Source organism: Oncorhynchus masou, chromosome 9, assembly GCF_036934945.1.
Source record: "Oncorhynchus masou masou isolate Uvic2021 chromosome 9, UVic_Omas_1.1, whole genome shotgun sequence".
Lineage (NCBI taxonomy): Eukaryota > Metazoa > Chordata > Actinopteri > Salmoniformes > Salmonidae > Oncorhynchus > Oncorhynchus masou.
This window is the reverse complement of record NC_088220.1, coordinates 67,122,429-67,136,798: the sequence shown is the minus strand read 5'-3', so window position 1 is coordinate 67,136,798 and position 14,370 is coordinate 67,122,429. Positions and strand designations below refer to the sequence as shown.

Genomic DNA, 14,370 nt, shown 5'->3' with positions numbered 1-14,370 from the left:
AACTAGCGCCACCTGTCTGCATCAATGTGTTCCTCACCCCTTTGTAGACACCTGCTATACTCATTTTACAACTAGAGGACAAAGCAAATTGTCCCATCCTCTGAGATTGATGTCTAAAAACCTGTTTTGGCTTTGTCATTATGGGGTATAATGTGTAGATTGATGAGGAAACATTTTTTTAAATACATTTTAGAATAAGGCTGTAACGTAACAAAATGTGGAAATATTTAAGGGGTCTGAATACTTTCCGGACGCACTGGAAATAATATACATACACAGTGCATATAATTTGGGTGGCAGAGTAGCCTAGTGGTTAGAGCGTTGGACTAGTTACCGGGAGGTTGGAAGATCAAATCCCCGAGCTGAAAAAAAAAAGATATGTCATTCTGCCCCTTAACAAGGCAGGTAAACCACTGTTACTAGGCCACCATTGAAAATAAAAATTTGTAATTGTGTCTCACAGTATATGATCACACATTTTGGTACTTATTTTTCCTTACGTTAACATGCACTATTGTTTATGTTCAAACAAATAGAGAAATGAACTTGAGCAAAGAGCAGGATGAGGCAGAGGTGAAATTTGAGGAGGCACTTCGAGAACACTACATTACAATTTCAACATGAAAACAGCATTACAATTTCAACATGTAGCTCGCTGGAAGTGATATTTCTTTACATTTCCCCAGTGTATTTTTAGGGCAGTTGAATTGTGGGTACATACCACAATGTTGTTGTGCTGTAATTTTAATCACAGACAGATTCCCATTCTGTGTTTGATTTTTTTAAATACTTTAGGATCAGAAGGAGCGAGCTGCAAAGCGACAGTCACCTGCTCCTGCCACTGGCCTTGCCCCTGTCCAATGGTTAGAGAGGGACAGCAAAGGAAACATAATTCACCAAAGACCCGGACATAAAAGGTGTAACGGTAGATTTCCTCCTCAACGTCTGAAGAGGTGTAGCAAGGATCGGACCAATATGCAGCGTGGTAAGTGTCCATGTTTTAATAGAAAAGACTGAACACTATGAAATACAAAAACAATAAAGTGAATATAAACGAACCGAAACAGTCCCGTGTGGCACAAACACTGACACAGGAAACAAACACCCACAAACCATCAGTGAAACCCAGGCTACCTAAGTATGATTCTCAATCAGAGACAACTAACGACACCTGCCTCTGATTGAGAACCATACTAGGCCGAAACAGAAACCAAACATAGAAACAAAAACATAGACTGCCCACCCCAACTCACACCCTGACCATACTAAATAAAGACAAAAACAAAGGAAATAAAGGTCAGAACGTGACAAAAGGTCTAAGGCCTCAAGACATGGTAAGTGTTATGTACATATTTAGTTGTGTGTCTGTTTACGCATGAAAAGTGTAACTATTTTTTCTAAATAGATAACATGAGGCAGCCAAGACTGGCATATGTTAATTGTATATTATTGTCATCAAAGTCATGGACATGGACCTTCCCGGAAGAGGTGACCAAATTGCAGCTAATGGCGGGGATGAGTATCGCCCTAAATAGAGCTTTACCCTGGGCCATCTGACCCTAAAACAGTCTTTCCCCACCGGCCACCTTTTTTTACACCTTTTTCGTGATATCCAATTGGTAGTTACAATCTTGTCTCATCGCTGCAACTCCCGTACAGACTCGGGAGAGGTAAAGGTCGAGAGCAGTGCGTTCTACAAAACACGACCCCGCCAAGCCGCATTGCTTCTTGACACAATGCTCACTTAACCCGGAAGCCAGCCGCACCAGTGTGTCAGAGGAAATTTCACACACATGGCAACCGTGTCGGCGTGCACTGCGCCTGGCCCACCAAAGGAGTCGCTAGAGCGCGATGTGACAAAGACAACAAGGCCGGCCAAACCCTCCCCTAACCCGGACGACGCTGGGCCAATTGTACGCTGTCTCATGGGTCTCCCGGTCGTGGCCGACTGAGACACAGCCTGAGATCAAACCAGGATTTCTTCAACCTCAGGAGGCACCTAAAACCCTCAAACTTTAACAGATGCAAAATTGAGAGCATCCTGTTGGGCTGTATCACGGCAACTGCACCACCTGCAACCACAGAGCTCTCCAGAGGGTGGTGCGGTCTGACCAACGCATCATCGGGGGCAAACAACCTGCCCTCCAGGACACCTACAGCACCCGATGTCACAGGAAGGCCAAAAAGATCAACATGGAAAACAACCACCCAAACCACTGCCTGTGCACCCCAATGTCATCCAGAAGGCGAGGTCAAACAGCGATCTCAAGACCATCAGACCGTAAAATAGCCATCACTAGCACATTAGAGGCTGCTGCACTATATACATAGACTTGAAATCATTACAAGTCACTTTAATAGCATTTACATATGTTGCATTACTCATCTCATATGTACAGTTGAAGTCAGAAGTTTACATACACCTTAGCCAAATACATTTAAACTCATTTTTTTTGCAATTCCTGACATTTAATCCGAGTAAGAATTCCATGTTTTAGGTCAGTTAGGATCACCACTTTATTTTAAGAATGTGAAATGTCAGAATAATAGTAGAGAGCATTATTCATTTCAGCTTTTATTTCTTTCATCACATTCACAGTGGGTCAGAAGTTTACCTACACTCAATTAGTATTTGGTAGCATTGCCTTGAAATTGTTTAAATTGTGTAAAAAATGTTGCGTAGCCTTCCACAAGCTTCCCACAATAAGTTGGGTGAATTTTGGCCCATTCCCCCTGACAGAACTGGTGTAACTGAGTCAGGTTTGTAGGCCTCCTTGCTCGCACACACTTTTTCAGTTCTGCCCACAAATTTTCTATAGGATTGAGGTCAGGGCTTTGTGATGACCACTCCAATACCTTGACTTTGTTGTCCTTACGCCATTTTACCACAACTTTGGAAGTATGCTTGGGTTCATTGTCCATTTGGAAGAACCATTTGTGAACAAACTTTAACTTCCAGACTGATGTCTTGTGATGTTGCTTCAAAATATCCACATAATTTTCCTTCTCATGAAGCCATCTATTTTGTGAAGTGCACCTGTCCCTCCTGCAGCAAAGCACCCCGACAACATGATGCTGCCACCCTCGTGCTTCACGGTTGGGATAGTGTTCTTCGGCTTGCACGCCTCACCCTTAATTCTCCAAACATAACGATGATCATTATGGCCAAACAGTTCTATTCTTGTTTCATCAGACCAGAAGACATTTCTCCAAAAAGTATGATCTTTGTCCACATATGCAGTTGCAAACCGTAGTCTGTCTTTTGTTATGGAGGTTTTGGAGCAGTGGCTTCTTTCTTGCTGAGCGGCCTTTCAGGTTATGTCGATATAAAACTCGTTTTACTGTGGATTTATATACTTTTGTACCTGTTTCCTCCAGGATCTTCATAAGGTCCTTTGTTGTTGTTCTGGGATTGATTTGCACTTTTCGCACCAAATACGTTCATCTCTAGGAGACAGAACGAATCTCCTTCCTGAGCGGTATGATGACTGCGTCGTCCCATGGCATTCATACTTGCATAGTATTGTTTGTACAGATGAACGCAGTACCTTCAGGCATTTCCCAAGGATGAACCAGACTTGGAGGTCTACAATTGTTTTTTCTGAGGCCTTGGCTGATTTCTTTTGATTTTCCCATGATGTCAAGCAAATAGGCACTGAGTTTGAAAATAGGCCTTGAAATACATACACAGGTACACCTCCAATTGACTCAAATTGTGTCAATTAGCCTATCAGAAGCTTCTAAAGCCTTGACATCATTTTCAGGAATTTTCCAGGTAGTTTAAAGGCACAGTCAACTTAGTGTATGTAAACTTCTGACCCACTGGACTTGTGATACAGTGAATTATAAGTAAAATAATCTGTCTGTAAACAATTGTTGGAAAAATTACTTGTGTCATGCACAAAGTAGATGTCCTAAAAGACAAATTTATAGCCAAAATGTATAGTTTTATAGTTTCTATTTATATTTATAGTTTGTTGACAAGAAATGTGTGCAGTAGTTGAAAAACAAGTTTTAATGACTCCAACCTAAGTGTATGTAAATGTAACGCTCTGACCGTAGAGATCCTTTTATTTTCTATGTTTGTTTGGTCAGGGTGTGAAAGTCTATGCTTACTGATTCTTTGTTTTTGGCTGGGTATGATTCTCAATCAGGGACAGTTGTCTATCATTGTCTCTGATTGGGAATCATACTTAGGCAGCCTGTGTTCCTTTTCTCATTTGTGGGTTGTTTTCTTAGTTTAATGCATGTATAGCCTTACGTAGCTTCACAGTCGTTTTTGTTGTTTTGTTGGCGATATTTAAAAATAAAGGAAAATGTACCCTCACCACGCTGCACCTTGGTCCGGTCATTTTCAAGATGACGTTTGTGACAGTAAACTTCCGACTTCAACTGTATTCTATCCTATTTTACTGTATCTTAGTCTATGCCGCTCTGACATTGCTCGCACAAATATTTGTTTTCAAAATTACATTCCTTTATTTTATATTTGTTTGTATTGTGTGTAATTTTCTGAAATTCTTAGATATTACTTGTTAGATATTACTGCACTGTTTAAGCTAAAAACACACGTTTTTCGCTACACCCACAATAAAAACTTGCCAAGCACGTATGTGACAAATAAAATTTGATTTGGATCTGTAGTAACGCAGCTAGCACTGCATTAGACCACTGCGCCACTAGGGAGACATTTTGTTTTAACCCTAGACTGCCACACCTGATTTAATTAGTCAACTAATTGAACCATGTGTGCCAGTTAAGGGTTAAAACAAAAATGTTCAACATCTGGAGTGGCCCGAGGAGAGGTTTGGGAAACCCTGCCCTAAAGGAACTCCAAGGGAGATCTCCCTTGGGGAATTTCTTAGCAGACTTATCAAGGCTAGGATCGTAACACTACTTCCTCGGTTCAGAAAACACAACCTGTGCTTCTCTGCCTCAAATCCCTCATGCCTTAACAGGACATGCTTTTGACCCTCATACACTATCCTACTGCTCATCAGAGTAGCAAATGGTAGGAGGGGGTATTAACCAGAGGTGGACTTGAAGCCAGATCGCTTGACCCTAAGGAAATCATGCTCAACACAACAACCCAAAGGAGAAAGATCCTTATCAAGGCTAGAGTCATTTAACTTGTCATGCAGCATATGACTACCTTGTTAGGACATTTCTAGCTAGTACCAAAGGCAGTTGCAATATACTGACCAATTTTAGCTGGCTCACTGGCTTTCATTTCAATGTGGGATTAAATACAAAGTAGTGCTATAAAGCTTTCAAATCCTCAGACCAATTGACTCTAACCTAAGCCTTTGTCTTGCATGCATGAACTCTTAGGTTTCATGTGAAAACAAATACAACATGTTATATTGGTCCCAAAATAAGAAGAACCAAAGATAATTTGAATTAAAACCACATAGTTATGCACACGTAATTTAATGACATACCGTGGCTTGCGAAAGTATTCACCCTCCTTGGCATCTTTCATTTTTGTTACCTTACAATCTGGACTTAAAATGGATTTTTGTGTGGGTTGTGTCATTTGATTTACACAACATTTAAGACAAAAATAAGACAACAAAAAAACTGAAAAATTGAGCATGCATAACTATGCACCCCCCCAAAGTCAATACTTTGTAGAGCCACCTTTTGCAGCAATTACAGCTGCAAGTCTCTTGGGGTATGTCTCTCTAAGCTTGGTACATCTAGCCACTGGGATTTGTGTCCATTCTTCAAGGCAAAACTGCTCCAGCTCCTTCAAGTTGGATGAGTTCCACTGGTGTACAGCAATCTTTAAGTCATACCACAGATTCTCAATTGGATTGAGGTCTAGGCTTTGACTAGGCCATTCCAAAACATTTAAAAATGTTTCCCCGCAAACCACCACTGCTTTAGCAGTATGTTCAGGGTCATTGTCCTGCTGGAAGGTGAACCTCTGAAACAGGTTTCCCTTCAAAAATGTTCCTGTATTTAGCGCCATCCATCATTCCTTCAATTCTGACCAGTTTCCCAGTCCCTGCTGATGAAAAACATCCCCCACAGCATGATTCTCGCACCACCATGCTTCTGCCACCACCATGGGATATGTTCTCAGGGTGATAAGTGTTGGGTTTGCGCCAGACATAGCATTTTCATTTGATGGCCAAAAAGCTCAATTTTAGTCTCATCTGACCAGAGTACCTTCTTCCATATGTTTGGGGAGTGTCCCACATGCCTTTGGCAAACACCAAACATATTTGCTTATTTTTATCTTAAAGCAATGGCTTTTTTTCTGGCCACTATTCCAAAAAGCCCAGCTCTGTGGAGTGTACTCCAATCTCCGCTGTGGAGCTTTGCATGTCCTTCAGGGTTATCGTAGGTCTCTTTGTTGCCTCTCTGATTAATGCCCTCTTTGCCTGGTCCGTGAGTTTTGGTGGGCGGCCCTCTCTTGGCAGATTTGATGTGGTGCCATATTCTTTCCATGTTTTAATAATGGATTTAATGGTGCTCCGTGGGATGTTCGAAGTGTCTGATATTTTTTTATTACCCAACCCTGATCTGTACTTCTCCACAATATTTTCCCTGACCTGTTTGGAGAGCTCCTTGGTCTTCATGGTGCAGCATGCTTGGTGGTGCCCCTTGCTTAGTGGTGTTGCAGACTCTGGGGTCTTTCAGAACAGCTGTAAATATACTGAGATCATGTGACATATCATGTGACACTTAGATTGCACACAGATGGACTTTATTTAACTAATTATGTGGCTTCTGAATGTAATTGGTTGCACCAGATCTTATTTAGGGCCTTCATAGCAAAGGGGGAATACAAATGCGCACACCACTTTCTGTTTACATTTTTTAGAATGTTTTTAAAACAGGTTATTATTGTCATTTCACTTTACCAATTTGGAATATTTTGTGTATGTCCATTGCATGAAATCCAAATAAAAATCCATTTAAATTACAGGTTGCAACGCAATAAAATAGGAAAAACGCCCATAACGCCAAAAACACCAAAATAGGAAAAACGGCCATAACGCCAAAAACACCAAAATAGGAAAAACGCCACTGTAAAGCAGGGGTTGGCAACCTTTTGTGTGGAGTGCCAATTTACAATTTATCCTACCATCCAGGCTGCATCACATCCGGCTGTGATTGGGAGTCCCATAGGGACGTGCACAATTGGCCCAGCATCGTCCAGACTTAGCATCGTCCAGAGTAGGCCGTCATTGTAAATAAGAATTTGTTCTGAACTGACTTGTCTAGTTAAATAAAGGTTACATTTATTAAAATTAAATGTAAAATCAAAAAATATATAATGATCTGCGCGCCAGTTATGATTTTCATATGTGCATTACAACTAATTGCCCACAAACGGAAGAATTCAATAACTCGCTAAACAGAGGCGATTTCCATTAGCACCACCGGCTTGATCTTGTGACACGGATTCTCTTGGTGAATGACACCGAGACATTTATCCATGCAGTGGCCAATCTTATCTTCAATCAGCTATACAAATCCTTTATGTTTCCCCACCACAGCAGGGGCAAGGTCAGTTGTGATAGCGAATATGTTTTTAATATCAACACCTCTCTCCTCAAAATGATCTGTGAAGGCTTTTGCTACATCTTCTCCTTCAGTAATACCATGCAAGGGTTATAGACAAAGCAGCTCCTCACGTACCTGCTCTGAGTCACAGTATCTTCCAACAACTGCCAGACATGGAATGTCATTCACATCCTCACTCTCATCAAGAGCCACACTAAACACAGGTGCATCTTTTAATGCTAGTTTGCTGCGCCTTTACATTTTCAACCATCTTGTTAATGCACCTTTCAACAGTTATGGCAGACACAGGCATGTCTTTTATCTTTGAGATGATTGTGTCTTTGTTAGGCCATCCATCAAATAAAGCCAGCAAAATACTGAGGAAAGGTTGCTTGATATATTCCCCATTAGTAAATGGTTTTCGATGTTTAGCAATGCACTGTGCAACTTTATAGCTCCCCTCTGTATCTTGATTTTTGACTGCATGTAGAAATCTAAACACACCTCGTCCTTTAAGTTTTTCCCATGTCTCGTTTCAAAATAATGCCGTACACTTCATGTCCGACAAACAACAGTTTTACAACAGAGAGCGCAAACAGACTGATCCTTCGGTAAAACAAATCCATATTCCTTTGATCAAGAGGCAAAAGTTAGCGGACATCTGCCTTATTTTTCTTAGCTGATGACGTTTTCCACCATGAACATTTTTTAAATAACGTGCTTGCCATGTGAAAACGACTCTCTCTTCTACAGCGCTGCCTTGGTTTTGAGGCTGAACTAATAAAATGAAACTGCTGCCAAATCATTTAACCCCATTGGCTAATCAGGTTTGACATACCTTGGGAACTACAATGTTGCAGTGAATACCAATGGGGGGTGCCCTCACGTGGGTGAGTATACCCCGGGGTGGGGGGTGCCCTCACGTGCCAACGCTGGCACTCGTGCCTTAGGTTGCCGACCCCTGACATACAGTATATATCTAATATAATTACATACAGTATATCATAATTCTATCTGTCATAGTGGATCTCTTTACCCAAAAAGCACAGTTATACTATTGCCTTTAAGTTGTATTGATGAACAAATATAACTACATTTTTATTTAATAGTTTCCAGTACCAGTACCCATCCTCTTGCAGTACACATGCTCCTGCACTTATACCCACAAGATACAGGTACAGTATGCTAGAATGCCGAAGCAAATGCCATACCATCCTTAACATTTGTTAATATAGGCAAGCTATTCTTTTCATTAATTCTGTCGTGTTATTATTTGAATTTTTCTTTATCTCCACAAGACTCCCTGATGCAGGACCTACAGGAGCTGATGGGGAGTTTCACTGGGCCAGATTATCATGTAACCCCAAAGGTTGTGCGATGCAGAGATTTGCCTGCCCAGGCATCTTCTCTGTGCTGCATGTGACATAGCCACCCATAGCACCAAGGTTTTGCACGACAATGGAGTCTCTGTTTGAAGGGTCATTTCGCCCCTTGTCCTCAATCACCGTAATTCATCAGGATGATTAGGGGTCCCTTAACTTCCAGGAGCTGAAGGTGTGTGTTTATTGTTTAGGTGTTTCAAATTAAATCTGATCGCAACTCCTGCAATACCAACTTTTTAGTCATGCTGCACAATTTTCAATGCATCAGCATTTACAGTCCAAATATATAGAACAATTTGGTATCACATTTTGGTTTCTATCTTTTTCCCATGGCTGTGTAACAACTGTATGGTTGTTTAAAGAATGTAATTCATCACTTCCTAATAATTACTCCTGACTTAGGGCACTACAACCCGTCCCTTCCTGCTCTGAATTGCTCCGGATATCTGAGACATTTGACAGTAGGGATAGACGAAGTTGTAAAGAGTGGCCACTGGCCAGCTACCGTGACTCACCAGACCATCTTCACAATGGACCTCTTCAAGTCCTTTGAAGACATGAAGGTGTTGGCCCCAGGATGCTCCCGTCAAGCCTTTGTGTGAGTTCTTGACAGAAGAACAAAGCCCTTTGGCAGGGTAAGTGTATATACTCATCAAAATATAATTTTTATATATTTTTTTTTAGGGGTTAGTATTTGTTCATATTTGTACCTAATATAAAATGTGCCCCTTACTTATACCTCTGTTTGTTTTGCATGTTATTAGAGTGGAAAGATATGTGGGGACACATTCCAGAAGGCATTCCTCGATTGGACGTACGGGCGGTTTGAAATAAACTCAATTTTCCTGCCTGCTCACAGGAGATGCATGCTGTATCAGTGGATGGGAATTGCAAGCAATACCGCTTCCACAAAGCTTCAGGGTTTGTACTACCTTCTTATGTGTTGATGTTTTGTTCAGGTTATAATTATACCTTCTTAAATTTCATGCTGGTCTTCTTTTTGCTATGAAGTATATTTTTGTGATGTTATATTGCAGATGGTCTATTGCAGATTGTAAACTAGAATGTCATTTTCCATGAAAAAAAATTGTGGGACAGTAATTTGTCTTTTTGCTGTATCCAATCCCCTCTGAGACACACACACACAAGCACACACACGGAGGTTGGAGAAACACGGTCAGATGTCTGGGATTTGAACAAGCAACCCACCTCTCTAACCTCTAGGCTACTTGCCATACCTCAATCTTTTGGTTTGATGTATAATTTTGTCATGTAATCTTGCAGTCTCACTTTCTATTTTGTGTTGAGAAGTGCTTATACTATTTTTAAAGTTTCTATTTAACCTTTATTTAACTAGGAATGTCTTATGGTGTCTTCCAGGCGAAAGACGATGATGTCATCCTTCATCAAACGTCCATACAAAGACCAACCATGTAATTATTCTCACAGCTTCTATAACATAGCTTTAATGTCACCCAGTTTAGATGTTGTTTGTTTTCAGTTAATCTTGGCACTTCACCGTGATTTTCATGTTGTATACGCCAGGCAAAGGATTGTGTGGCACGTCAGACTGGACAGCGGCCAAAGAGACGTCAGGAAAATCATCTGCCAAAGTAGATGAGGAGGGCATTGAGATAGCAGTTTGCCGACACGGTGTGCTCCTCAAGGCCCTCAACATGTACAGAGGCAAGATATACTGTATGCCTACGAGTGCTGTATGGTACTAAACGACATCATAACCGCCATCAATAAAAGACAGTACTGTGCAGCCGTCTTCATCGACCTTGCCAAGGCTTTCGACTCTGTCAATCACCATATTCTTATCGGCAGACTCAGTAGCCTTGGCTTTTCTGATGACTGCCTTGCCTGGTTCACCAACTACTTTGCAGACAGAGTTCAGTGTGTCAAATCGGAGGGCATGCTGTCCGGTCCTCTGGCAGTCTCTATGGGGGTGCCACAAGGTTCAATTCTCGGGCCAACTCTTTTCTCTGTATATATCAATGATGTTGCTCTTGCTGCGGGCGATTCCCTGATCCACCTCTACGCAAACGACACCATTCTGTATACTTCCAGCCCGTCTTTGGACACTGTGCTGTCTAACCTTCAAACGAGCTTCAATGCCATACAACACTCCTTCTCTGGCCTTTAACTGCTCTTAAACGCTAGTAAAACCAAATACATGCTTTTCAACCGTTCGCTGCCTGCACCCGCACGCCCGACTAGCATCACCACCCTGGACGGTTCCGACCTAGAATATGTGGACATCTATGAGTACCTAGGTGTCTGGCTAGACTGTAAACTCTCCTTCCAGACTCATATCAAACATCTCCAATCTAAAATCAAATCTAGAATTGGCTTTCTATTACGCAACAAAACCTCCTTCACTCACGCTGCCAAACTTACCCTAGTAAAACTGACTATCCTACCGATCCTCGACTTCGGCGATGTCATCTACAAAATAGCTTCCAATACTCTACTCAGCAAACTGTATGCAGTTTATCACAGTGCCACCCGTTTTGTTACTAAAGCACCTTATACCACCCACCACTGTGACCTGTATGCTCTAGTCGGCTGGCCCTCGCTACATATTCGTCGCCAGACCCACTGGCTCCAGGTCATCTACAAGTCCATGCTAGGTAAAGCTCCGCCTTATCTGAGTTCACTGGTCACGATGGCAACACCCACCCGTAGCACGCGCTCCAGCAGGTGTATCTCACTGTTCATCCCTAAAGCCAACACCTAATTTGGCCGCCTTTCGTTCCAGTTCTCTGCTGCCTGTGACTGGAACGAATTGCAAAAATCACTGAAGTTGGAGACTTTTATCTCCCTCACCAACTTCAAACATCTGCTATCTGAGCAGCTAACCGATCGCTGCAGCTGTACATAGTCTTATCGGTAAAGAGCCCACCCAATTTTACCTACCTCATCCTCATACTGTTTTTATTTATTTACTTTTCTGCTCTTTGGCACACCAATATCTCTACCTGTACATGACCATCTGATCACTTATTACTCCAGTGTTAATCTGCAAAATTGTAATTATTTGCCTACCTCCTCATGCCTTTTGCACACAATGTATATAGACTCTTTTTTTTCTTTCTACTGTGTTATTGACTTGTTTATTGTTTACTCCATGTGTAACTCTGTGTTGTCTGTTCACACTGCTATGCTTTATCTTGGCCAGGTCGCAGTTGCAAATGAGAACTTGTTCTCAACTAGCCAGAACATGGCCAAAATGATCATAAAAAATATATATTTGACCTGCTTTCCCATTATTGTTTATCCTATTTATACATGTCTAACTTCTGTCTGCAATCCTGGCTCAGCTTTTTAATATTTTTAGTGTGATTCACTTGAATAATTAGAACCTTCACCTATGTTATTCCTCAATTGAATTGTATTTTTTTCAGAATGTCAAAAGACTAAAGGAGGAGACTAGCTTCCTTGAAGATAAGTGGGCAGAGCTGGACATAAACGAAGCTGTGCTTCAGGAGTGGGTTGCTGAGGTCCAGCAGTGGCCTGAAAGTATGTCTGGTTCTGAACAAATAGAGCATATGGCCCACCCCGAAAACAATCTGACTACAGTCCTATCCCATACTATGTTTCCAACAGGTTCTAATTTTTCAAGTGAATTATACTAAAATATTTGACTTTAAGCAGTGTCTTCTCTCTTCAACTGCTGACCTTATCTCGAGTTGAGTTCCACTTCCCTCATTGCCCTAGTTCTTCAGCAACTGGCGTGCCTTATCAGGAAGTGAAACTAGACTGCTCCCCTTTGTCTCCTTCCTTAGAAATATCAATATTCAGCAGAATATGAATATTTGAACAGAAAATGAAATTTCTTCACATCCCCTTGCCTCACTCAGTAACATTCCATGCACAAAGTTCCTATTAACTATCAATTGTCCCCTAACATATACATTTCTTATACATTTAAAGTCATCAATACATTCTAATATGATGACAGGAATAACTATATTTCAAGCCAGAATCCAACAGGTAGAAAAGTGAATGTTTCTCTGCTCAGTGGAGTCATGTTTGTAACTTGTCCTATGTTTGACAGCCAATCTTCAGGATAGTCAGACAGGGCATCTCCAGAAGAAGATTGAGGGGCTTTACCTCATTGTGAAACAGAGGAAACACTACCTCTACTGTTTGACAGGTAAGGTCCAACAACAATATGACCTCAAACACATTAGAAATCAAGCAGTAAAACTGATTTGTGAAAGAAGATGCATTAGTCATTCACAAATCAGTGCCTCTAAAGTAGCTCTGTAACCTATTGTCATGTAATATATCTAAATCTACAGTCAGTCTAATCAGACCTTTTTATTCAGACGGCAACAAGAGAAGGCATCAGATTCTGAGAAAAATTGTTGAGGACAAGGCAGCCTTGACAACTGCCATTGTTCAACTTCCCACACAGTAGGCAGAGTTTAGGCTCCCCACAGTGGATGAGCTGCTCAATACTGACAACTTTTGGTGGCCATGGGAGAGACCTCGCACCAGTAAGTATATGATTACAGAAGGTACAGTATCTATTGTGACTGAAATTTTACCTTCAGTGTAGGCTACAATCATTGCTGTTGTTCTACTATATACCTCTGTGAGTTTACATCTCACAGGCAACAGCCATCTTGCCATCAAAAAGGCAATCTTCGACAGACTGATGTTGGTGAACGGACTGCAAGGGATTAGAGGATCCTGGTGCAGGAGATGAAGAGGCACTGGGGAGCCTACAAAGAGCAGCGGGAACTCTGGAGGCACTGTCCATACAGCTGCAAAATCAGAGTGAGTTGAGGTTTATACTATTTTTGGACTGAACTTTTTGTCTTGCTTTTACATATACCCTCCACATTATTTTGTGTAGTGGAATTGTAAATAATGTACTGCTTTTTACATATGATTTTTAGGCAATGCAGTGGAGTTGTCAGAGGGAGGAATCTTCCTCCTGAAGAGATGATTGAGTGAACTGACACAAGACCAAGACAACACCAGGAACACCTATTAAAAGCTGATTCTGGGAGAAGGGGCTATTTTTAATGACTCTGATGCAAATGAAAACTCAGATGAAGATAGAAGTCCTATTGCTGAGAGCTCAGATGGCGACTGCTATGCTTTCTGAAATCATACACCAAACCGCCCTCGTTCTCTCGGACTCTCTCTCTCCCGCAGGAGAGGGGGAAGGCTGCCACCACCTCCTTCATGAGCAGCCAGGGTTCCAACATTGACCCCTGACCCCTTATCTTCTGAACGCATCCAGGGAAATGTATTTTGCCTGATGATGGTCTGGTGGAGATTTGTTGCCATGTTTCTTCTCCTCACCTCCTCCCCTTCCGGTCCTAGACCATGGCGACATCATCAGCAACTCAGAATGTTGGTTGAGGATCTCTTTACTGAGGAATGTGGTTGAGGATCTCTTTACTGAGGAATGTGGTTGTTCTTCATGATTAAAAATATCTATATATTA

At 41.6% G+C, this 14,370-nt stretch overlaps 1 long non-coding RNA gene across 1 annotated transcript; it reads left to right on the top strand.

Moving 5' to 3' along the window:
* The first annotated feature begins 1,007 nt into the window (after positions 1-1,007).
* Positions 1,008-14,370, top strand: LOC135546534 (uncharacterized). The gene is made up of 9 exons (XR_010456591.1): positions 1,008-8,693; positions 8,817-9,072; positions 9,303-9,535; positions 9,665-9,821; positions 10,281-10,333; positions 12,311-12,425; positions 12,964-13,062; positions 13,238-13,701; positions 13,814-14,370. It is a non-coding gene; the product is annotated as an uncharacterized LOC135546534 (long non-coding RNA).